The sequence below is a fragment of the Rhinolophus sinicus genome, chromosome 5 (assembly GCF_057876585.1).
Source record: "Rhinolophus sinicus isolate RSI-liver-muscle chromosome 5, RSI-T2T, whole genome shotgun sequence".
NCBI lineage: Eukaryota > Metazoa > Chordata > Mammalia > Chiroptera > Rhinolophidae > Rhinolophus > Rhinolophus sinicus.
The window spans coordinates 2,667,434-2,692,668 of record NC_142505.1 but is presented as its reverse complement, the minus strand read 5'-3'; the positions used below and the strand labels follow the sequence as shown (position 1 = coordinate 2,692,668).

At 42.4% G+C, this 25,235-nt stretch overlaps 1 protein-coding gene across 6 annotated transcripts in view; it reads right to left on the bottom strand.

Annotated features, from left to right (window-relative positions):
• CNTN4 (contactin 4) overlaps positions 1-25,235 on the bottom strand; it is a 769,881-nt gene that overhangs the window by 674,914 nt on the left and 69,732 nt on the right. The window lies entirely within an intron of this gene.

Here is a 25,235-nt window from a genome sequence, read left to right as displayed (position 1 = left end):
GGGACAGTCACCTGCTTCTGGCTCATCTGAACCAGGTCACTGTCACCTCTGTGGAGGAGATGTTTTCATCAGTGAAGAAGGTCAGGTGGCCCTGCAAGTGACTATGACCTTCCATGCTTACTCGGGAAGGAGGAGTTAAAAACTGCCAGGGTTTACAACACATGAGATCTATTGTGGAAGCGTGTCCAGTGGTGACAGCCATCGATCATTTTCTTCAACGGCATCAATGGCAGGGTCCTTGGTGGGACCGGCTGGCGCTCAAGGCCAGGAAGAAGACCAGAGAAGCAGCCCGGCCAGTAAACACACTGCTCGCAAGAATGGGGCACCTAAGGAACAGCCTTCTACCTACAGTTGGGAAGGAAGCCCAAGAGGATACGGGGGTGTTGGTGAAGTGTGGCCACGCACGAGCCTGTCACACAGTCCCAAGAAGCAGATGGAATCTCAGGGTTGAACTTCAATGCTTGGAAGACAAACTTTAAGAAGTCAAAGTCTTAGCCCCGAATGTAACGTGGAACGCTAAAGCAGCAGGCTCTGAGCAGAGCACAATGATCCACTTTTCAGAGAGGGGCCCACGCACCTTTCATATAACAGGACAGTCTGCTTTTTGGCACTAAGTCACAGAGTAAAGGCCAACTAGCAGCTGCACAATCCACCACGAGCTAGAGGAGTGGGGCGTGGGTCCCACAGACCTACCATGGAGGGGTAAGAAAGCAGGCAACACCCGGGGCTATTCCAAGGTCACGGCTGTGGGGTGAGGAGTGCTCAGAGGCCTGGAGCAGCCAGAACAGGACACTGACTGAAAACAAAATAAGGGAACTCGAACACTGCTGGTGGGAGTGGAAGCTGGAACACCCACTCCCAAAAACAGTCAGGGCCCTCGGGTAAAGCTGACACGCACATACCCTACAACCATGGTCCCACACCTGTGGGGGCCCCGCCCTAAGACACGTTTCCATCGGGACGATGTATGTCCCAGGAAATCAGCTGACAGTTTGTTAAAAATGAAACTTTTGAAATGGAAATGAGAACAGAGAAGTATCACGGTTCACTCGAGCAACAGACTATTAAACTGCATTTAAAATAGATGAACTACTATTATCCGTGTTGATGGTATAATAGCAAATACCAGGGTGCCAACAAAATGGATACACATGACTTGTATTCATCTTTTGTTACCGGCATCTATTGTAACAATTTTAATACATTTTCCCATCTTGAAATGTGTGTAAAATTTGCTGGAACCCTCTGTAAAAAAAAGAACAGAAGGGGCCAAAGGGTACGTATTACATCACGTTACTTGTGTAAATGCTAACGCAAAATGATCCTATATATTTTTTTGGATAAATTAATTCATTTAAAAGTGTGAACACACAAAAGTTGGGAACACACTCCATCCAGGACGTTCAATGCATCTTACGAGGCAGCAAGGAGGAGATGGGGTCAGGGGCTGCTGTGGAATCTATGATTTACGGGTTCGACTGTTTCTGTAATTAACATGGATCTGATGTAAACACAGCAACATGTTATTTTTCAAAGTGGGTTAAGAATATATGCATATGGGTATTATCTTCATATTAGTTTACATATTGCAAATAATCACAACTTACTTTTTAAAATTAAAATGCTAAAAGAGCTTCTTTTTTTTCAACTAACCACGGCTATTTTAAATTACTATTACGTAAGATCTCAGATTCCACTGAACAGTTCTGCAGAGTACACTCTCTGAGATTTACCCGTTGTGTCCCCACTGGAATGCAGCATAAGCCCCTCCTTAGGCAGGGGCCATCCTGCCTGAGGTTTCAATGGTTTTCACATGACCACTGCGAGGGTTTCATGGGGTTCTTTTCATGGGCTCTATGGTATTTTTCTCACTTTGTGAACATTTTTATGCTGTCAAGTTTTATTATGGAAGACTTCTCCTGTAACGTCAAGGCATAAAGTCAAAATCCAGTCATGGATAATTTCCCTCTCCTTCCATGTGAGATAGTCTGTTTTACTACTATGACTAATTTTGGAAAGAAATAAGAAATATGGGGGAGGGGTTTCATTATCCCATTCAAGGAAAGCAGTGACATTTATAAAAGCTCAATATTAATCAAATGTAAACGTGACCGATTGTTTGATCATAGTTGACACCCATGAAGACCCATTCAAGACACGTCACAACAACCTCCTGATCAGCTGTCCAACCAGCAGTTGAGTTGATCTTCAGTCCTTAAAACTTCACTTAAAACTTCAGTCCTACCCCCAATCATGGAGACCACCGAGGTTAAGCCCAGGTTGAAAAGAATAAAAAATAGTAAACTATGAAATTAGAGGGAAACAAACATGCTATTCTCCCAAGTGACACGATGTCATTGAATCCTAGTATTAAATAAGTCTACTAGTGTTTTCCAGCCTCGTTTCTGAATATGATAAGGACTGTGGCATGCCGTGAGCCCACTCCTTAAAAAAAAAAAAAAAAAAAAAATTCTTCCTCACAACCATTGAGACTGAGGGTCAATCCCTCACATTGACATGCAAACAGCAACCAAGGCTCAACTACAAAAGGGGAGCACCACAACCCACACAAGGGACACTCCTGGAGTGTGCAGCCCAGGTGACCAGGAGACTGCACCACTGGGCCCCACAGGACACCTATTACATAAGGCCACTCTATTAAGACTGGGAGACACAGCAGCCCTACCTAATACATAGAAACGAACACAGGGAGGCAGCCAAAATGGGGAGACAAAGAAACAGGTCTCAAATAAAAGAACAGAACAAAGCTCCAGAAAAAGAATTAAATAAAATGGAGACAAGCAATCTACCAGACGCAGAGTTCCAAACACTGGTTATAAGGATGTTAAATGATCTCAGGGAGAACTTAACAGATACATAGAAAACATAAAAATGGAGATAGAAAACATAAAAGAGAACCAGTCAGAAACAAAGGCTACAATAACAGAAATGAATACATTAGAGAGAATCCACAGTAGATTAGATGAAGCAGAGGACCGGATGAGTGATTTACAAGATCAGGTAGCAGAAAACACCCAATCAGAACAGCAAAAAGAAAAAACAAATCCAAAACAGTAAGAAGAGTTTCAGGGGCCTCTGAGACAACCTCTAGCACGCCCACACTCTCATCATAGGGGCACCAAAAGGAGAGAGAGAGCAAGGGATTGAAAACCTATTTGAAGAAATAATGACTGAAAACTTCCCTAACCTGGCAAAGGAAAGACATACAAGCCCAGGAAGTGCAGCGAGTCCCAGACAAGATAAACCCAAAGAGGCCCACACCAAAACACATCATAATTAAAATGCCAAGGGGTTGGGGGTGTGGGAGAAAAAGCTGACGTTACTAAGAAGTGTACATTGGTAGTTACAACACAGCCATGGAGATGTAAAGCGCAGGGCATACGGTCAGTAACATAGTAATAACTCCATGTGGCACCAGGTCGGTCCTGGTCAATACTGATGTGCACCTGAAACTAATAGAACATTGTACGTCAGGTATATTTTAATACAAACCCGAGAAAAACAGTCGTAAGTCCACTAATGTAGTTTGTTGCTAACCTCATCCCAACTCTGTAATCTTAGCTATGTGCAATGTAAGAACACAAAACACAGCAGACTCACGGTTACATTAAGCTCCCTGGGGAATCATTTCACAAGGCACTAGCTCATTTCACAAGGAACCCCACAACAGCACAAAAACAAAACCTTCTTTTCAGGGGGAAAGCAGACTTTTGGCGACTGGGCACGCTGCGGGGAGCCTGGAGCACACCTCCGTGGGCAACAGAAGATGTTACAGGGCACGTTCGCAGCTCAGTTCCAGACCTCGGCTACCTGAGTCTGTATGTTTGTCCTGACGGCTACGTCTCAGCGGAGAAGCCCTGTGTAAGGCACAGGTGCGGAGCACACGCCAACTTGGGTTTTCTTCTAGAAAAGAATGCGCATTGCTCCCAGTAATGACTGAATGGCAATTAGAACTTGGCACTGGGACCTACACAACACACGGTGAGGTTTCTGGGACTCAGCTTGTGGGAACAAGTGAAGTCTGAAATCCTGCGATATTTCCCAAGGCTCCTGGGAGCAAGGGGCAAAGGAGAAAGGGCAGGCCCTCCGGGCTGGGAGCTCAGGTTCACCTGGGTTGTTATGTGAAGTTGAACCACACACTGCATCCATCTGGGCCTCAGTTTCCTCGTCCATAAAATGGGTTTGACTAAAGACAAGGAAAACTCTCAACTCCAACACTCTACGTGTCCCCTGGCTTTCAGGAACTTTAAGACAGTAATTTTAGTCCGTACGTCAGGTTTGCAACTTGCTAACCAACACCCAACAAACCACATCATTTATGAAAGTGATTCCTAGCAGGTTTGGACTTGAAAAACGCTTTATTTCATATCAGGAACAAAATCGGTATTATTATGAGACCTTTGCCGATCTCCAATATTCATAGAAACCCCCAGTGATCTGTGGATCACACTTTCAGCAACTTTCTGCTTAATTCAAACTCAACCCGAGTAACACACAGGAGTCACAGAGCGAATTTCCAGCCTGGGCCTGGGCTCCCAGCTCTGATCAATCAATTCGCAGCCCCTGGGGGGGGGGGGGGGTCATTACTATTGCGTTAAGTCTCCAGTCAATTCTAATGTTGGAAGACTGAAAGTCACTGTTTTAAACTAAATCAGTAAAATATGGGGGGCGGGAGGCACTTTAAGGACAGTCAAGAAGAGTTTCTCTATGAGAAAGAAATGTTTTTAAAGCACAGAAATACCAGTAATGAGATATATCTATGGTGCAACAATGGTAGCAGGTATAAACGATTAATGTGGGGAAAATTTTTTAAAGATGTATCATTACAGATTGTCGAAGAGCTAGCCTTGGGCTACCCATGAGTCTGCCCAAAGAGGGCACCCCACTGACTGAAGAAAGACTTATATTAATTTCATGACTGACATAGGCAGAAGAATGTTACAGAACTTTGGTGCCCATTCCAATGAGGGGGTGTGGTTCCCCACGGCAACAAGCCAGTGTCAGGACACCATTCAACTCAACAACACGGTCTCCCCAGAGGCAGCACCAGGTTCCAAAAGTTAAGGCGTCAGTCCTACAGGCCTGCCCCCATGACAGATGCCAACCGCCAGCCTCAGCTGTTACTGTGCTTCTGACCCACCAGCTACAAAATGGAAATTCCCCCGACCTCTTCCTTCCTTGGGTTCACTTAATGTGCTAAAACAATTCACAGAACCGAGAGAAGCATTTTATTTACTAGGCTGGAACTCAGGAACAGCGAGGAAGAAGAGACGCACAGGGCACGGCCTGGGAGACGGTGAGTGTCCGTGTGTGGGGACAGAGCCAGGAGTGCAGTTTCCAGGCGCTCGGCCTCACGTGGAAAGGTGCTGGCTCAGGTAGTAAATGGCCATCAATGTGATTGGATGGCCATCAGCTGTGGCTAGTTGGCCGTCAGCTGTAACCAGTGAGCCATTGGCCACTAATATAACTGCTATGGCTACGCTAGCAGCAAATGGGGGCCTAGCAAGAAGATGGTGGTTGAGCTAACAAGCGCGGATTGCAGTTAGGATGGCGGGTTGCAGACAGTGTGGATCCTGCTTCCTGTGTCTCCGGTCCAGCCGCTAGTGAGAATATAGTGGTGTGACTCCCCTACCTATGGCTCCATGGGTGTTCCTTTTTGGCCTCACCATATCCTGAGTTCTTATGTAGGGAGCGAGAGCAGAGAGCCCGCCGGATGCCCCCCAAGACACCGTGCCCTCCTGGAACAGCTGCCCCCACACCGCCATGGTCACCAACCTGGAAGCTCTGCAGCCCCGTCCTTCTGCGTTTTATGGAGGCTTCACTACACAGTCAGGGCTGAGTAACTCATGGCCACCTGCAACTGACTCAGCCGCCAGGTGTTCCAACTCTCTGATCACAAGGTGGGTCCTCCTGACAGCCAGCCCCATGCTTATGGGGGTCAGAAAACTCACCTCATTAACGTCACAAAAGACACCTTGTCCACTCACACCACTTGGGAAATTCCAAGGGTTTGGGAGCTGTGAGTCAGGAATCATGGATGAATCCCAAATACACATGGGAAAGAATGACCAAATATAGCTTTCTCTTACAAAGTACGTATCTCAGATTTGTTTCAGTATTTTCTAACTAACAATAAAACAATTTAACAATAAAAAAATAAATTTTAAATTCTATACGATGAATTAGCTAAACTGTTCCTTGAAACTCCTCAGGGGTGGTAGTTGTCACACAAAATTGTTATGAAACCGGTTTTGAAATGCCTTCCTGTGACAATTATTGTTATCAAATATGTTTGGAACGCCTTTAATACAGGAATTGAAAATGAGTTGCTTTTAATCCACCTAGAAAAACACCCATAGTTCTGTGTGTGACATTGAGGACAAGACAATGGGGGTGTAGAGGGGCATAAAATTACAAGGGCATGTGCGGGCGTCACGTGCTCTGTCCAACGGAAAAAGAACTAAAGCAGGAGCTGCTCTCTTACCCGAGTCCTGTGAAAACCCAGTTATCAGGGAAATTGTTTTATTGCCTAAAATATGATAATTGTTAGAGAAACATTAGTTGTCATTATCATTCATCAATTCATTACTGTTAGCTCTTCCACTATGCGTTTACTTCAGGGGAAAACAGTTAATAAAAGAACTTTGCCTCCAAAGAGCTTTCTAAGTAGTAAAGTAAGTCGGCAGATTCAAACAGACAATTAAAGGATGTTAAGAAAACAAGGAGAATGAAAGGCAACTAGGAAAGAGGTGAGTAGTCTCATTGCAGAGAAGGGGGAAACAAAGCCAAGACCCTAAATAAATTAATCATGCTTAGCCACAAACAGGCATACTCGTTTTAGTGTTCTCTGCTTTACTCTGCTTCGTAGACATTGCTTTAAAAAAAAAACCTGAAGTCCCTCCCCCAGCAAATTGAAGATTCTGACTCACCGTAGGCTCAGATAATGGTTAGCATTTTTTTAGAAATAAAGGACGTTTTTTAAAAGGTAAGCACGTTTTAGACATAATATTGTTGCACACTTAATAGACTACAGGATGGTGCAAACATAACTTTTATGTGCACTGGGAAACCAAAACATTTACTTGTGCGACTCGCTTTATTGCGACGTTCACTTGGTTGTGGTGGTCCCTAAGGGGCCTGCAATGTCTCCGAGGGGTGCCTTCTAAGGAAAGGCGGAAGGCAATGGGAAGCAGCGTGCTCACAGGCCCAGGACGGAGGTCGGTGTGCCAGGACCCAGGGCTCTAACCACGACAGGTTGTACCCACCACGTCCGCTGTGCCTCCTGAAAGGTCCGGCCACCCCCCACTGCTGGACCCTCTGCCATTGCTCCACCTCAGCCTGTGTGGGTGCTGTCCAACTTAGATTCTGCCTCCTGAGGGCCAATGGTCATGTGTCCCCAAATCTCTGCTACCCTGTTCATGTCACATTCAGATCAACCACCACAGCACGCGTGGAACTGGGGCTCCACAGGGCCTGATGGTGTGACCCAGAAACGGGCGGGTTTTCCAGTGACCCTGAGGGAGTGGGCAGTGCATGCTCATTTCCTCCTCCTTGTGTGCACGTCAGGAATGTCCCACGTGGGCCAGCTGCGGTGTCTGCCAAGCAAACGTCCTTGATTGTCACAAAGCAGTGGCCACCCTGGTAACGTGGCATCTCTTTGCTGCCTCTTTTCCTTGTCCCTCTCACCTCCCTGTTTCCTTCCCCGGCCGCTAAGGGATTGCACCTTCCAGCAAAGTGTAAATGCTGTTGTTTTAGGAACACAGGGTGAGACAGGCTGCTCCTCACGGTAACAATGGGAGTGGCTTTCAGTTTCAATAGGAGAAAGTAGACTCCAGAGATCTAGTGCAAAGGTCCGTTGGCTACTGCGTGGAAATGGGTCAGAGGGGCCAGAACTGAGGTAGAAACAGGCAGGGAAGTTAACTTGGTGGTTTGGGCAGAAGGTGGTGGTGGCTGGGACTACACAGGGGACAGCGCCAGACGCCATCACCTCCTCCAGCTCTCTGTCTGGGGAGACCTCGTCCCTACAGAAATGTGAACAAAGATTTTATTGACGTTCTGAAACATATACAGACACATATAACTATATATAACTACGTATGTGTATACACACACACACAAACACATCTATAATTTATGTACTTTTCAACTTAACATTTTCCGTGTAATCATACATCCTGTACATCATTTCATGTAGGTAAATATAGGTTTAAATTGTATCCTTTTCATCAGCTCCATATATTCTATTGTGTGGTTGCAGCATAATTCTTTCAACCATAACTTATTAAAACAAGACTCCAATGAATATCACTGAATAGGCAGATAGACACAGGGACACAGAAATCTTTCTGCGCCTCTGTAAATAGTCCTGTAAGACAGACACTAAAAGTAGAGGTTCTGGGCTAAAGGCTAGATTATGCTGCAGTGACAGTAACACTACAAAATAAAATTACATTAAAACTCAGTGGTTACACAACACACTAAACATCTAGCAGGGGCCACAGCGGTTCCTGCTCGCAGACCCCAGGGGCCCAGGTTGCCTGAACGGCCCCGACTGGAGCACGGCCTGCTGTCATGATGAAGAGCCCACGCAGAGATTGCCGGCGGGTTCTTCTAATTTCCCCCAGATGTTGTGCTTACTGCCTCCATTTTGGGGTGTCAGCATTACCAGTGGGGCTCCAGGGAGATCTAGTGCAGGGCCCTGCCTGGAGGACACGTCAGAATCTCAGCCATGCCTCTCCCTTGCTGGTCTTTGCACTGGGAAAACACCATGTGTTTCCGGGTAGATCGCAGTCAGGTGGCCCACTGCAGGCCCAGGCCTGAGGGGGAGGGCAGTGCTGAAACACAGGGGCCCTCAGGCAGACCTGGGAGGACCACTATCCACTGAGCTGTCATGGGGATAGTATTTGAACTTGAAGCCGTAGGTTCTTATCTCTAAAAGAGGAATAACACCCTCACGTGGGTGAGTCTGGCTGCTTGTTCACCAAACTTCCTTCCTCTCCCCACTGCACACATGGTTGACGACATTTCCCAGGCTCCCTTGCAATTAGGTGTAGCCACATGACTTGAGCTCTGGCTGGTGGAACGCAAAGAAAGGGGTAGATGCCCCTTCCAAGCCTCGCTGAGATACAACCATGCGTGCCCTCTCCACCTGCTCTCTCCCTCTTGTATCGGATGGAGCACAGAACTGAGCAAAGGATTCCTAAGCTCTGAGGAATGGCGGGCCCACCTGGAGCCACATACTGGTAATAAACTGCTAGGTGAAACAAAAGCGTGTATTGTGTGGGGGTCACTGCTATGGCATTTAGCCCCCACACGCCACTGCACCCCCATACATGGGTACTTACAAAGAGTCAACGCAAAAAAAAATAAAATTTCTTACCAGTGTCCATAAATATCACACACTAAACAACTACTAGCTGGATTATTACCACTGTTCTGCTATTTGCCAGCTGATATGTCTGAATACTTTTACCCCAAGTCAGCCTCAACTTATACAGGCACCATTACTGACCAATACATGCATTTAATACAAAACAGATTCCAAACATCATTCTTAATATCACTGTCTTAACATCTATTACAAATATTGTCCAAAGAAGAACTAAATATGGCTTCTTACTTCTTTTAGTAAAAACCCAATCCTTAAAAATGTTATTTCAGGGTAAAGAAGGGCTCGCATTCATTATTTAGAGAACACTGGTACAAATGTATATTGATTTTTAGGTTTTATAATGAAATTTGCTTGATGTGGTTTTCTTCACAAATGAAATGAACATTGACCTGCCTGATTGCATATTGACAATAAAATCATCCTTAGCTACAGAAGCTTTTGTAGGTCCTGCCAAAGAAAGTTAGACATGATGAACGGGCGCTTTCATAAGCTGACGATATTAGCTCTGACCTTCACTTTGACCTTTCCCTATTGTTTAGAAAGAGGAGGCAGGGAGCGATGACCTCTCTTCTTTCTCACTTTACCTCAAAATTGTTCTGTTTCAACAGCTTCACTTGGGAATGAAGGAGAGAGGATCCATGGGAGGGAAAAGTACATCGGAAGAGCGTATATCTACAAAGGAAATACAAGTGAAATGTTCTCACCCGTCAGTGAATATAGCTGCCACCTGACAGACGGAACGGGTTGGCTAGACTGTTTTCTGAGCATTCATCACCTCCCTCCTTTAAACTCAAAGTAATGATATGTATTCGATTGCTCTGTATTGCCTCAAAATGAGACTCATCTCTCAAACTGCTGATTAAGTGTTTCTCTGCTATGTGCACAGGATTCAGCATCACATCCACTCATTACAGAAGTTTATTTAATAATCATATGCTTTGAAACAGGAAGAAACAGTTAGTTTTCTGAGAACCACATACATGTCACTTTGCCGAGACAAACGTTATTGCTGCTTCCTTCTGGGTTTCTAGTGTTATTATTTGGACTACAGATGGAAGAAGTGAGGGGTGTGTTTTAAAATTGCACATGCGTACTTGACATTCGTTACTGAACGGCTGCTATGTGCCTGACCCTGCGTTAGCCTCTTGAGAACAAGACACACATGACCCCTGCCCTTTGTGACTGTAGCATTGAGTAAGAACCCGGCCAGGTAGCATTTGGGGCCCAAGCTGGTTCCAGGGACAAAGAAGTCCCTGCAGTTCACGTCTCAAGTTCCTGGCAGAAGTTTCAGTTGGAGAAAAACAAAGGGATGTAATATGAGGCTGGGAATCCCATTTCCATCAGTGGTTATACTTGTTTGCATTTTCATAGTATTTTTTCACCATCAGAAAAAAATTACAAATACCGTAGCTACACTTAGAAATTTTGAAAACGTATTATTAAATATTGGACATGACAGAAAATCATTCACATATTAAAAGGTATGATAAGAAGGCTAAAAGGCTGTTTTAACTCAACAGAGCATAAAAAGAGACAATACTAAAATCGTGCCAACGATAATTGATTTTTATGACCTTTTCTCACCAAAAAGAAACTAATTCATGATATGAAAAGGAAAAAAAAAAAGCTGTGACTATTTTACTAAGCAAAACCTAAGTATATCCCAACCTGCATCTACCTACTACACATAAACAAACACTTAACTATAAATGAAATATTATCTTCAGTAAGTTTCAACGTTCATAGATTTCACAGGATTCTCTACTGACAATTATGAGACAGTCATACATATTAGGACCAGAAATCCTGTCCTAACTCAGCTTTCTCCATTATCCATTCCGTAAATTACTATTTCAAGTGTTTATTCAAGAGCTGACAGGGTTGATTTCTCCAAACAGGCTGACTTTATCTGAAATGGCGCCCGGCAAACTTTGAGATTCTAGAAACAAAAACTAACACATGAGGGTTTTTTCTTGTGTGCCCTAAAAGAAGAGGTTTAAAAGTAATTGTTTTTCCTTAGTCGAACATTACTTATTTAAAGACTGTGCTTATTAATTCTGAAGCATGTGTAGTTTTAAAAGCCATCCAGAAGTCATACTTTGCTTAAGCAATAATGCAGCAAACAGAAACACACAAGAGTGCAAAACTCCAAGAAGAATGTGTGAACAAATTCTACAATTGCAAGAGACAGTGTGCCTACTTTTAGGATCAGAAGAGAGGCTTGTGTTATTTTTCTGCGTAGTTGCACATAATTTTATGGAACGTATATAACATCAAAGGAATTAATTCACTGTTAAGATTTGAAGGCACTGGAAGTTGGGGAATAATTAAAAAGATGTACACGAGGGAGGTCTTCTTGAGTTCTCCTCTGGAACTTACCACAAATTGAACATCTATAACCCATCAAAGGATTTTCTGCTCATCACACAGAACAGCTAAGAGACTCGCAGAAGGATTACGTGAAGGTGGGCAAACAGGGTGAGCAGGGGAAAGGGAAGGGAGAGCCAGGGGGTGGGCTCTTTCCCTGCGTCCCACAACTGATCTCTCCTACAGAGAGAGCAGCGTATCCCGTATCCACGTTTGAGGCAGTAACCTCAGCGGAGATCTCCAGCTGGGCCCTAGGTCAGACAAAAAAGACAAAAGGCAAACTCCATACCTGGGCCCCTCCCCCACTGTCCCACAGCAATCCTACCCTCACCCTTCCAGAGTCTCAAGCTGGTCCCTGAATTGAAAAGTAGTGACAGATTACAGAGGAGCTATAGTGCTCAGGACCCAGAAAAACCCTCTTTACAGCCGTGACCTAGGGAAGAGGCTGGTTAGAGTGTGACACTGCTGGGCTGGGAGACAGCAGACACCTCCCTTCCCAGCCCCCACCTTTTCTGGGCTGCTGCTGCTGCAGGACAATCACCGCTACAGAGACACACACAGAGGTCAACAGCAGGTGGCAGAGGCAGCTCTGGGCTTCCAGCAGCTCAGAAATCTCCCGCCCTCCACACACCCCTGATGGAAGAAGTGCCCTAAGACTCAGGAGACCTGGGCACAGGAATAAACCGACCTCCCAGTGGCTGGCTGTGGTGCTCTCAGCACGTGTATGTGCAGGCGAGAGCAGACACTGCACTGACTTTGTAGAAACTACCATCCATACCCCGTAGCCCCACTCAGCTAGAACTGCAGTGCCAGGGTCACTCTGGTGCCAGGTGGCCGCCTCTGCCTCCACAAGACGCAGAGGACTCTTTGTACAACAGAGGACAACCTGGACATTGTTTGGCGGGCTCAAGCCAAAACTGATGCTACTTTTCTTTTCTTCCTTTTTTTTTTTTTTTTAATTTTTGATATTTCTGCCTGTGTTGAGTGTGGGTTATTGGTTGTTTTACATGTGAATGTATTTGGTTTTTTCTTTGTTGTTGTTGTTGTTGTGCTTGGGGATTTGCTTTGTTCTGAAATTGCCCTACACCAGGGCCCAGCTTAAGAGGCACAAGATTCCACACACCCAGAGGCCAACTCCAGACCAAACCAGAGTACTACAGGGTCTGACCTACAAGTGACACACCAGAGGGAATTCTCTACAGGCACAAGAGCCCATAGCGGCCAAACCACATTTGAGCAGTCAACCCTCACACAGCAGTTCATCCACTGTGGGCAGAGCCAATGCTCACAACTAGTCAGCCTGGGAGTCAATCCCACCTACTCACAAGCGAAAAGCAATTAAAGTTCAACTTTAACAGGACAATATACACAACACAAGGGTCACCTTTGGAGCATATGCACAGAGAATAGGGAAGTGCTGCAAGTCAAATATAAAGGACACATACTACATAAGATAACCCAGCAAAAACCAAGAACCCTAGGGGATCTACCTAATACATTGAAGCAAACATAGAGAGTCAGCCAGAATGGGGAAACAAAGAAACACGTCCCAAATAAAAGAACAGAAGAAACCTACAGAAATGGAACCAAATGAAACAGAGGTAACCAAACTATCAGAGACAGAGTTCAGAACACTGATGATAAGAATGTTTAAGGAGCTTAGAGAAGACATAAAGAAGAATGTAGAAATCATAATGAACAACCAGTTAGAAATAAAGAACACAATTACCGAAATAAAGAACTCACTTGAAGGAATTACCAGTGGGTTAAATGAGGCAGAGGATCGAATCAGCGATTTAGAAGACAAGTTAGCAGAGATCACCCAAGTGGAACAACAAAACAAAAAAAGAAAAAACAATAAAAATGATTTAAGAGACCTCTGGGATAACATTAAGCACAACATGTGCATCATAGGAATACTAGAAGGCAAATAGAGGGAGCAAGGGATTGAGAACATATTTGAAGTAATAATGACCAAAAACTTCCCTAACCTGGTGAAGGAAACCGACAAACTAGCACAGGAAGTGCAGAGAGTTCCAACCAAGATGAACCCAAATAGGTCCACACCAAGACACATTATAGTTAAAATGGCAAAGGTTAAAGACAAAGAGAGAATCCTAAAAGCAGCAAGAGAAAGACAGCAAGTTACATACAAGGGAACTCCCATAAGACTATCAAATGACTTTTCTAGAGAAACATTGCAGGTCAGGAGGGAGTGGCAGGAGATACTCAAATTGATGAAAAACAAAGGCCTACAACCTAGATTGCTTTATCCAGCAAGGCTATCATTTAAAATTGAAGGAGAGATAAAGAGCTTCCCGGAAAAGAATAAGCTAAAGGAATTCATTACCACCAAGCTAGCAATGCAGGAAATGTTAAAAGGGCTTCTGTATGCAGAAGAAAGATGAAAACAATCTAACTAATGAAGACCAGAAATACAAATAACAAAATGGCAATAACTATGTACCTATCAATAATCACTTTAAATGTAAAGGGATTAAATGCTCCAATCAAAAGACATAGGGTGGCTGAGACATAGGGTGGATAAGAAAGCAAGACCCTTGTATATGTTGTATACAAGAGACTCACCTCAGATCAAAAGACACACACAGGCTGAAAGTGAAGGGTTGGAGTAAGATATGAGAAAAAAGCTGGAGTAGCAATACTTATATCAGACAAACTTTAAAATGAGGAATATATTAAAAGACAAAGATGAGTACTACATAATAATAAAGGGATTGATCCAACAAGAGGACATAACCCTAGTAAACATCTGTGCACCCAACGCAGGAGCACCTAAATATATAAAACAGATATTGACTGACATAAAGACAGAGATCAACAGTAACACTATCATAGTAGGGGACTTCAACACACCACTGATAACAAGTGACAGGTCCTCCAGACAGAAAACAAATATGGAAAAAGCAGCCTTAAATGACACATTGGACCAGCTGGATTTAATCGGTATTTTCAGAGCATTTCACCCCAAAGCTGCAGAATACACATTCTTCTCAAGTGCACATGGAACATTTTCCAAAATAGACCACATGTTAGGCCACAAGTCTCAATAAATTTAAGAAAATTCAAATCATACCAAGTGTCTTCTCTGACCACAGTGCTATGAAATTAGAAATCAACTGCAGTTAAAAAATTGGAAGACACACAAATACATGGAGGCTGAATAACATGTTACTAAATACCGTTTGCCCAAAAATAAGATCTAGCAAGACAATCAGCTCTAACGCATCTTTTGGAGCAAAAATTAATATAAGACCTGGCACTCCACTCCACTCCACTCCACTCCACTCCACTCCACCCCACTCCACTCCACGACCCGGTCTTATACTATAGTAAAGTAAGACTGGGTCTTATATTAATTTTTGCTCCAAAACATGCATTACACCTGATGGTCTGGCTAAGTCTTATTTTCGGGGAAACATAGTGATGAATGGGTCAACAATGAGATCAAAGAAGAAATCAAAACCTATCTTGAGACAAACGAAAATGAAAACACAACAACCCCAAATCTATGGGATTCAGTGAAAACAGTCCTAAGAGGATAATTCATAGCACTGCAGGCCTACCAAAAGAAATAAGAAAAATCACAGATCAACAGGTTATCTTTACACTTAAGAGATCAAGAAAAAGAACAGCAAAATAAGCCCAAAGGAAGTACAAGGAAAGAGATAATAAAGATCAGAGTAGAAATAAATGAAATAGAGATTTAAATAAAAAAAAAACACAAAAAGATCAATGAATCCAAGAGCTAGTTTTTCAAGAAGATAAACAAAATTGACAAACCTTTAGCCAGACTCATCAAAAAAAAAAGAGAGAGGACCCAAATTAATAAAATCAGAAATGAAAGAGGAGAAGTGACAACAGACACCACAAAAACACGCAAAAAATTAAGAAATTACTATGAGCAACTATATGCCAACAAATTAGACAACCTGGAAGAAATGGACAATTTTCTAGAAGCATACAACCTGCCAAGGCTAACTCAAGCAGAAACAGAAAACCTGAATAGAGTGATTACTACCAGGAAAATTGAACCAATAATCAACAAGCTCCCAACAAACGAAAGCCCTGGGCCAGATGGCTTTACAGCAGAATTTTATAAAACATTCAAAAAAGAATTATCATCTATTCTCCTCAGACTATTCCAAAAAATCCAGAAGAAGAGAAGGCTTCCAAACACTTTTTACAAGGCTACTATCACCCTGATCCCAAAATCAGACAAAGACATTACAAAAAAAGAAAACTATAGGCTAATATCCCTAATGAACATAGATGCAAAAATCCTCAGCAAAATGTTAGCAAACAGAATTCAGCAATACATTAAAAAGATCATACACCATGATCAAGTGGGATTCATTCCTGGTTTTCAAGGTTAGTTCAACATCCACAAATCAATCAGTGTGATACACCACATTAACAAAATGAAAAATAAAAATCATATGATCATATCAATAGATGCAGAAAAAGCATTTGACAAAAACCAGCAGCGATTTATGATAAAAACTCTTACGAAAGTGAGAACAGAGGGACCATATCTCAACATAACAAAGGCCATATATCATAAACTCACAGCTAACATCATACTCAGTGGGGGAAAAGCGAAAACCATTTGCCTTAATATCAGGAATGCAAGGTTGCCTACTGTCTCCGCTTCTATTCAACATAGTTCTGAAAGTTCTAGCCACAGCAATCAGACAAGAAAAAGAAATAAAAGGCATCAAAATTAATAAGGAGAAAGTAAAATTGTCCTTATATGCAGATGACATGAAACTCTATATAGAGAACCCCAAAGACTCCACCAAAAAACCATTAGAACTGATAAATGAATTTAGTAAAGTAGCAGGATACAAAATTAATATTCAGAAATCAGTTGCATTTGTATACACCAATAATAAAATATCAGAAGGAGAAATTAAGAAAACAGTCCCATTTACAATTGCTTCAAAGACTATAAAATACCTAGAAATAAATTTAACCAAAGAAGTAAAAGACCTGTACTCAGAAAATTATAAGACACTGAAGAGAGAAATTAAAGAAGATACAAATAGATGGAAACACATACCATGCTCATGGATAGGAATAATTAATATCGTTAAAATGTCCATACTGCCTAAGGCAATATATAAATTCAACGCAATTCCTATCAAACTACCAAGGACATTTTTTACACAGAAATTGAACATATAATCCTAAAATGTATATGGAACCATAAAAGACCCTGGATAGCCTTGGCTATCTTGAGAAATAAGAACAAAGTGGGAGGTGTCACGATACCTGACATCAAATTATACTGTAAGGCTATAGTAATCAAAACAGCATGGTACTGGCATAAAAACAGACACAGATCAATGGAACAGAATAGAGAGGCCAGAAATAAATCCGTGCCTATATGGTCATTTAATCTACGACAATAGAAGCAATAATTTGTTGGGGTAAAGACAGTCTATTCAATGAATGGTGCTGGGAAACCTGGACAGACACATGCAAAAAAGTGAAGCTGGACCACCTCCTTATACCATATACAAGAATAAATTCAAAATGGATTAAAGACTTAAATGTAAGATCTGAAACCATAAAACTCTTAGAAGAAAATATAGGAAGAAAGTTTACAGACATTACTCAGAGAAATATTTTTACTGATATATCCCCTTTGGCAAGGGAAGTAAGAGAAAAAATAAACATATGGGATTATGCCAAACTAAAAAGATTTTTTCACAGCTAAGGAAACCATTAATAAGACAAAAACGGAGCCTACTGAATGGGAGAAAATATTTGTCAATGATATATCTGATAAGGGGTTAATATCCAAAATTTATAAAAAACTCAGTCAACTCAACACCAAAAAAACATAAACAATCCAATTAAAAAATGGGCAGAGGATATGAACGGACATTTTTCTAAAGAAGAGATTCAGATGGCAAATGAATATATGAAAAAATGTTCAACTTCATTAATCATTAGAGAAATGCAAATAAAAACCACAATGAGATACCACCTCACTCCGGTCAGAATGGCTGTCATCAATAAATAAGCAAACGAGTGCTGGCAAGGATGTGGAGAAAAGGGAACCCTTGTGCACTGTTAGTGGGATTGCAGATTGGTGCAGCCAGTATGGAAAACAGTATGGAGGTATCTCAAAAATTGAAACTGGAACTACCTTATGACCCAGCAATTTCACTCTTGGTATCTATCCAGAGAATTCCAAAAAGCTAATTTGAAAAAATCTATGCACCCATGTGTTTATTGCAGCGCTATTCCCAATAGCCTAGACATGGAAACAGCCAAAATGCCCATTGGTAGACGACTGGATTAAGAAACTGTGGTACATTTATACAATGGAGTATTACTCAGCCATAAAGAAGAAAGAAATCTTACCATTTGCAATGATATGGATGGACCTAGACAACATTTATGCTAAGGGAAATAAGTCAGACAGAGAAAGACAAATACCATATGATCTCACGTATATGTGGAATCTAAAGCATGGAATAAATGAACTAACCAGAAACAGTCTCAGAGACATAGATGAAAAACTGAGGGTTGCTAGATGGGAGGGGGGGTGGGGATAAGGGGGAAGGTGAGGGGATTAGAAAGCACAATTGGTAACCACAAGATGGCCATGGGGATACGAAAGTCAATTTGGGGAATATAATCAATAATGTTGTAAAGATTTTGCAGGGTATGCGATGGACACTTGTCTCATTAGGGAGACCACCTCAGGGATGATGTAGATACCTGATCACTGCACTGTACACCTGAAGGTGAACAACAATGAATGCCAACTTATAATTTTATATATATATATGTATATATGTATATATGTATATATGTATATATGTATATATGTATATACGTATATATGTATATATGTATATATATGTATATATAGTTACAAGAAGTGGAGTACAGCATTAGGAATAGAGACAGTGGAAATGTAAGGGTTGTATGCGATGTCAGAGGGATAGTAGATTGGGGGAGGGGATTATCATTTTGTGAGGGGTATAAATGATAAATGTCTAACTATTATAGTGTTTTGTACACATGAAACTAAAAAAAAATTTTTTTAAACGTACACAATTTTTGCTGAGTAATGAATATGTCAAGAAATATGAATTTTACTGAACCTATGTATTAAGGTGTGAACTTCCAAGATCTTGAAAGGTAACTATTCTTCTGTCTTTCCGAGTATTCACAAGCACGTCTCATGGGGTTTCCCAACGAAAGAACACAAAACCTCAGCTATGTGCTATAAAATACAATTTAACATAAAATGTAACAATTCAAAAATTATAATTGTTACACTTACACGATGAACTTTGAAATATAGAGATTAAAGAGTATGCATACCACTCATATACATATAAGTATATGAAAAAATTGCAAGAGAAAAGAAAAATTAGGACAAGGCGTACCGTTGATCTGAAGCAGACAATTCTAGGCAGTGACGAGGCCACACCTCCTATGGGTGCAGCTTCCCAGAGGTTAGAAGGTCGGTGCACTTGGACAGGCTGTGACTTTCTGTTCTCTGTCAGTGTGACCGTCTGTGGTAACGAGCTGACCCAGTACCGAAACCCCATACACAGGTGGAAGGCAGCCCCATCCAGGCCAAACAGGCCAAGTACCGACTACGTACCGTGGGAAATGAACCCCCGCCACCCGCCGTGGCCTGTAATACCACACTTCAATTCTACAAGTCTGACCCAAGCGCAGGAGAACAAAAGGTGCCCCATTTGGCTTTCTTTCCTTTAATGATTCATGAATTTCTCTCAGAAAAACGAGAGGAAGGAGAAGAGTACCTTGGACAAGCAGACTATGGATATTAGGTACGTGCTTGGCAATCAAACGACCACGGCGACAGCACCCCGTTTCTCAGTGTCCCTCGCCTAGCACGGCGTCCTGTGCATAGTCTGCGTCAGTGAAATGGGGCGTAGAGATACACATTCTCTCCAGAAGGTGAGAGCCAGTGGTGACCAATGAGTCCAGACCGTGCCATTTTATACATCGGGACATGATCCACACAAGGAGACAAAGAACAAACACTCCCTGAGTCCTAGGTGAGAAAGCATGACCAGTGGTACACGAATGTCACTTGGATGAAATAAAGGCATTACAATTAATTTTAGTGGTTACAATGATAGGTACTATGGCCTCACAGGGATGCCAATAAAATACAGTAATGGGCACTTTTATTTTTATATGAAGCATTTTAAGGGACACTCACTAGCTACACCTGAGATCCTTATAATGGCTTCTGAGTTGGGAAAAAATGAACAAAGCTGACATAAATTAAGGAACTTGTCTGTGGTTGAGTAATTGGTACGTGACCTCTCTTAGTCAATCCTGTAAAAGTTAATGTGTATGCATATGAATACACATATATACATATTTTAACTGTATTTACCATGTTTCATTAGATCCTTAGACCTTATTTATCTTATAGCTGAATGTCGGCATCATTTTACCAACCTCTCCCTCTTCCCCCACACCCCAGACCTACACACCACAATTTCTTTGTCCAGTCGTCCATTGACGGACACTTAGATTGTTTACGTCTCTTGGCTATTGTGAATAATGCTGCAGTGAACATGGAGGTTTGGATGTCTCTTTGAGATCCTGTTTTCATTTCCTTTGGATAAATACCCTGAAGTGGAATTGCAGGGTCATAAGGTAGTTTATTTAAAAATTTTTGAGGAACCTCCATACTGTTTTCCAAGGTGGCTGAACTAACTTGCATCCCACCTACAGTGCAGGAGGCTTGCCTTTTCTCCACATCCTCCCCACACTTGTTTGTTGTCTTTTTGATACAGCCATCCGAACAGGAGCATGGTCTTGATTTGCGTTTCCCTGATGATCAGTGATGCTAAGCTCTTTTTCATAGACATGTTGACCATCTGCATGTCTTCTCTGGAAAAGTGTCTGTATAGTTCCCCTGCCTATTTTTTTAATTGAATTGCTTGTTTTTCTGCTATTGAGTTTTATGAGTTCTTTCTACATTTCAGATAGTAAACCTTAGCATATACATGGTTAGCAAACACTCTCTCCCATTCTGCAGGTTCCCTTTTCACTTGTTGCTGGTTTCCTTTGCTGTGCAGAAGCTCTTTAGTTTAACGTCATCCTGCTGGTTTATTTTTGCTTTGGTTGCCTTTGCTTTTAGTATCAAATCCAAAAAAAATCATTGCCAAAACCGTGATCAAGGAGCTTACCCCATGTTTTCTTCAAGGAGGTTTATGTTTTCAGGTCTTATGTTCAAGCCTCTAATCCATTTTGACTTAATTTTTGCATGTGGTGTAAGACAGGCATCCAGTTTAATTCTTCTGCATGTGTCTGTCCAGTTTTTCCAGCACCATTTACCGAAGGGACTGTCCTTCCCCATTGTATATTCTAGGCCCCTTTATTGTAAATTACTTGACTATGTATGTGTAGGTTTATTTCTGGTCTCCCTATTCTGTTCCATTGACCAATGCCTGTTTTTATGCCAATACCATTGTTTTGATTGCTATAGTTTTGTAATATCGTTTGAAATTGAGAAGTGTGTGATGCCTCCAGCTGTTTTCTTCTTTCTGGAGATTGGTTTGGGTTTTTGAGGTCTTTTGCTGTTCCATACAAGTGTTAGAATTTTTTTTTTCCTGAAAAATTCCATTGGAATTTTAAAAGGGACTGCATTGAATCTGTAGATCACTTTGGGTAGTATGAATAATTTACAATATATTAATTCTTCCAACCATGACCATGTAACATCTTTCCATTTATTTGTATTTTCTTCAATGTCTTACAGTGTTCAGCGTACCAATCTTTCATCTCCTTGGTTCAATTTATTCCTGGGTATTTTATTCTTTATGATGCAATTCCAAATGGAATTGTTTTAATTTCTCTTTCTAATATTCTATTATTAGTGAAAAGAAATGCAACTGATTTTTGTATAGTGATTCTGTATCTTGCAACTTAAATGAGTTCATTTATTCCAACAGTTTTTTGGTAAAATTTTTAGGGTTTTCTATGTATAACATTACGTCATCTGAAAATACAGACGATTTTACTTCTTCTTTTCTGAGGCTGCCCTTTTTCCCTTTCTTCTTTTCTAATTGTCTAGGACTTCCAGTACCCTGTTGAATAGGAGAAGCAAGAGGGAATATCCTCGTCTTGTTTCTCATCTTAGAGGAAAAGCTCTCACCTTTTTACTACTGAGTATGATGTTCACTGTGGAGTTGGCATCTGTGGTCTTTAATGTGTTAGATACTCGTACATTCCCTCTATACCCAATTTGTTGACTGTGTGTGTGTGTGTGTGTGTGCATACATGAACATATATGTGTGTGTATGTATATGTGTATATATACACGTATACACATACACATATATATGTATGTACACACATATACGTACATGTATACATGCACATATATATTTATTAAATTGCTGTTGTTATCAAAAAAGGTATTGTCATTCTCATATTAAATAAGCAAGTAATAAATTGTGAAACAACAGTTTTGCAGGTCAGCAGATTACACTTAAAGTCCAAGCTTTACCATAAGCTAGCTATATGACCTTGAGTAAATTACTTAGCTTCTCTGAACTTTAAATTTCTAGTTTCACACTGAAGGGAATGCATTTTCAGGGATGCACAAATACTAGGAGACTGGCTGTAAAAAAAATGCATCACTTGAGACTTTATAAAAACCCAAACTCAGTCAGTTCCTACCCTCCATCAGGTTTCAAATCCACTTAACAAATTGACTGTTTCAGAGTTAACATCCCTGCATTTAGGCTGAAACTCAAGGTAAATGGCTTGCCCAAGGCCACAAAGGTAGTTAGTAACAATGCAGAAATCAGAATACTTCTGACTCCCAGCTCCATGCCTTCTCTTCCCAAGGAAAGCATAGGCAACGACACATTACGCTGGTTATCCTGCTTCTTAACTAAGATCTAGGAGCCTTGAAGACAGGGGGACTGGAAAATATGCACTGTTTTCCTCCAAAGGGAAAACGTCTTGGGATCTCTATGTATCTTTCAGCACCAAGGACTGCTTAACGGCTACTGGAGCCAGACAAAGAAGTGAAACCTGCTCTTTGGAGGGGGAAAAGTCCTATTTCCTTCAAAAAGCAAAAGAAAAATGCCTGTAGGGAAGCCTTGTTCTAACAAGTGACTACGGTTTAAGAACTCTGTTCTTCTAGTTGGAGATACTGGAAACAGCCTCCCTTGTAAAATTGATACCATTCTAATACATTTTATTGCATATTTAGGAGGGTGTAGAGACGGAGAAGGATTGGGCAAGAAAGACAAGTGGTGATTTTTTACATGAAGAAAACCACGCATTGTGTCAGTATCAGCACACTGTCATGCAGGGGCTCACCGTGTAATTCTCTCAGTCAACGTCTGGATGCAGAAGGCAAAGTTTGGAACTTCGAAGTGATGAAGGATCAAAACGAACAAAATCATCCTTTTCTCACCAGCATCACATGCTAGCCGCAGGACTCTCAGGCTGAAGGACCGCATTCTGAGGTCACCTCCTGGAACTTCCCAGCTGGGGACGCCAGCTGGACTTGGTCGTCAATCAATCCAAGTAAGCAGGCGTCCGATCAAGACCAGCCGGATGAGACCAGACCAGGCCAACACACCAAAGGGATCTTCTGACAGCTGGTCATTTTCAGCAAAACTTTGACAAGACTGTAAAGAGTCACTGATGGGAGGAAGACAGCACCTGGATGCAATTAGCAGCTTTGCTAATCCTCTTTCTGAGTTCTGCATCTTTAATCCTCCTCCCCTTTATCTCAACTGTTGATTCCGTGATTCCCTAGCAGCTAATGTACCGCTCACCTAGCCACTGCTCACTTCAAAGGACCTGCCTTGAGTATTTACTGCTCCTTAAATATTTTAAACTTCTCACCAACACTATCTCTTACCCAATTAACAACTCATTTAGGTGGAGGGAGGTGCCCTGTCCTGGGGGAGGTTACTAAGGGAGCTCGGTGCAGAGCACGTGTTGGGGTGGTCACTGCCGAGACAGAGGATGGAGAACGGGCTACTCTATCTGAGCCTCTGTTCTCTCCAGCTTCTTTAATTAATTCTCTTGGCAGTTCTTAATAAAGAAACATGGCACAATACCCCCCAAGTCTCACGATTGCCCCCACCCCCCGGGGCTACTGCCCAAAGTACTAATTTTAAAATGCACTGCATCCATTCAGAACTGGGTGGGAAGGGATCCCTTGGATTCTTCCACTGTGGGAACTTAACTCGTCTTTAGCCCAACAGACATTGTGAAATGGAGGCGTCAATAATGCTTTGTCTCTGTCGAGAATCTAAACCTTCCATCCCATTTCGGATATACTCGGTCCACAGTCCTCGGCACCACCGTGCCAGGTGGGTAGACGTGTTCCGGGGTTTCTCGGCCTCAGACCTACGGCCATTTGCAGCCAGGTGAGGCTTGGCGGAGCGGGCCGTCCTGTGCACGACGGGATGGGCAGCGCCCTCCCTGGTCTATGCCCCCACATGCCAGCAGCATCAACTGCATACATAGTTGTGATAATAAAAATGTGCCCAGATACTGCCAAATGCCCCAGCGCAGCACGCAGTGGGGATGCAAAACTGTCCCCAGTTTGGTATCACTCACTGATGGATCTATAACTCTGATTTTATGAGGGGCCTGTCACTAACTCATTTAAGTGACTTTCCCAAGTTTACAAGCACATTGATTCCTCTCTTTACTTAGCCTCCCCCGACTAACACCAAATCTTTAACTCTGCCTCAAACACATTCCACAGTCTACCCACCCAACTCCACATCTGCTAGCACCACTGGGAGCAGTGAAACACGGGGAGGGTGGGCTAGCACGGCGGTAACCCACTCGGGACCCTAACACCTCTCCTGCCTCAAGCCCATTCTCCACATAAGGCATGAGGAATATGTGTTGAGATCAGCTCAAAACACCATGTTGTTTAGAACCATGCTGACCGAATGCATTGAAAGTAGAATCCAAACTCCTCGCCTTGCTCGTCACTCTCCCGGCACACGTCTCCATGACCTCCTGCACGTTCCGAGTGTGACAAGTGCGCTGCCGCCCTGAGGTGTCTGCATAAACCGTGCCCTCTGCCCTGATGCCTTTCCTCTGACCTTCTTGGCTGAAGGTCAGAGCTCAGCTAAACGACCTACTTAATCTAAAGGGGCAATTTATACTTTTTCTGTTTTAATTCTCTGCACATCATCATTAGATGTGTGTCTAGATTATTCAACGCACGTTATTCATCTCTGTCTTCTCCGTGGAGTACAAAGTCCAGGGCACCACGTCTATTCACTCCCTGCACCAGCCCCAGCACCTGGAACAACCAGGCACACAGCGGGCGCCCAATGAATGCACGCCAAATAAAAGTAGTATTTAGTGACTAATAAGTCATAAAGTCAGAACCGGAATCCAGCTGGCTTTTCCCATTATACTAAAACCA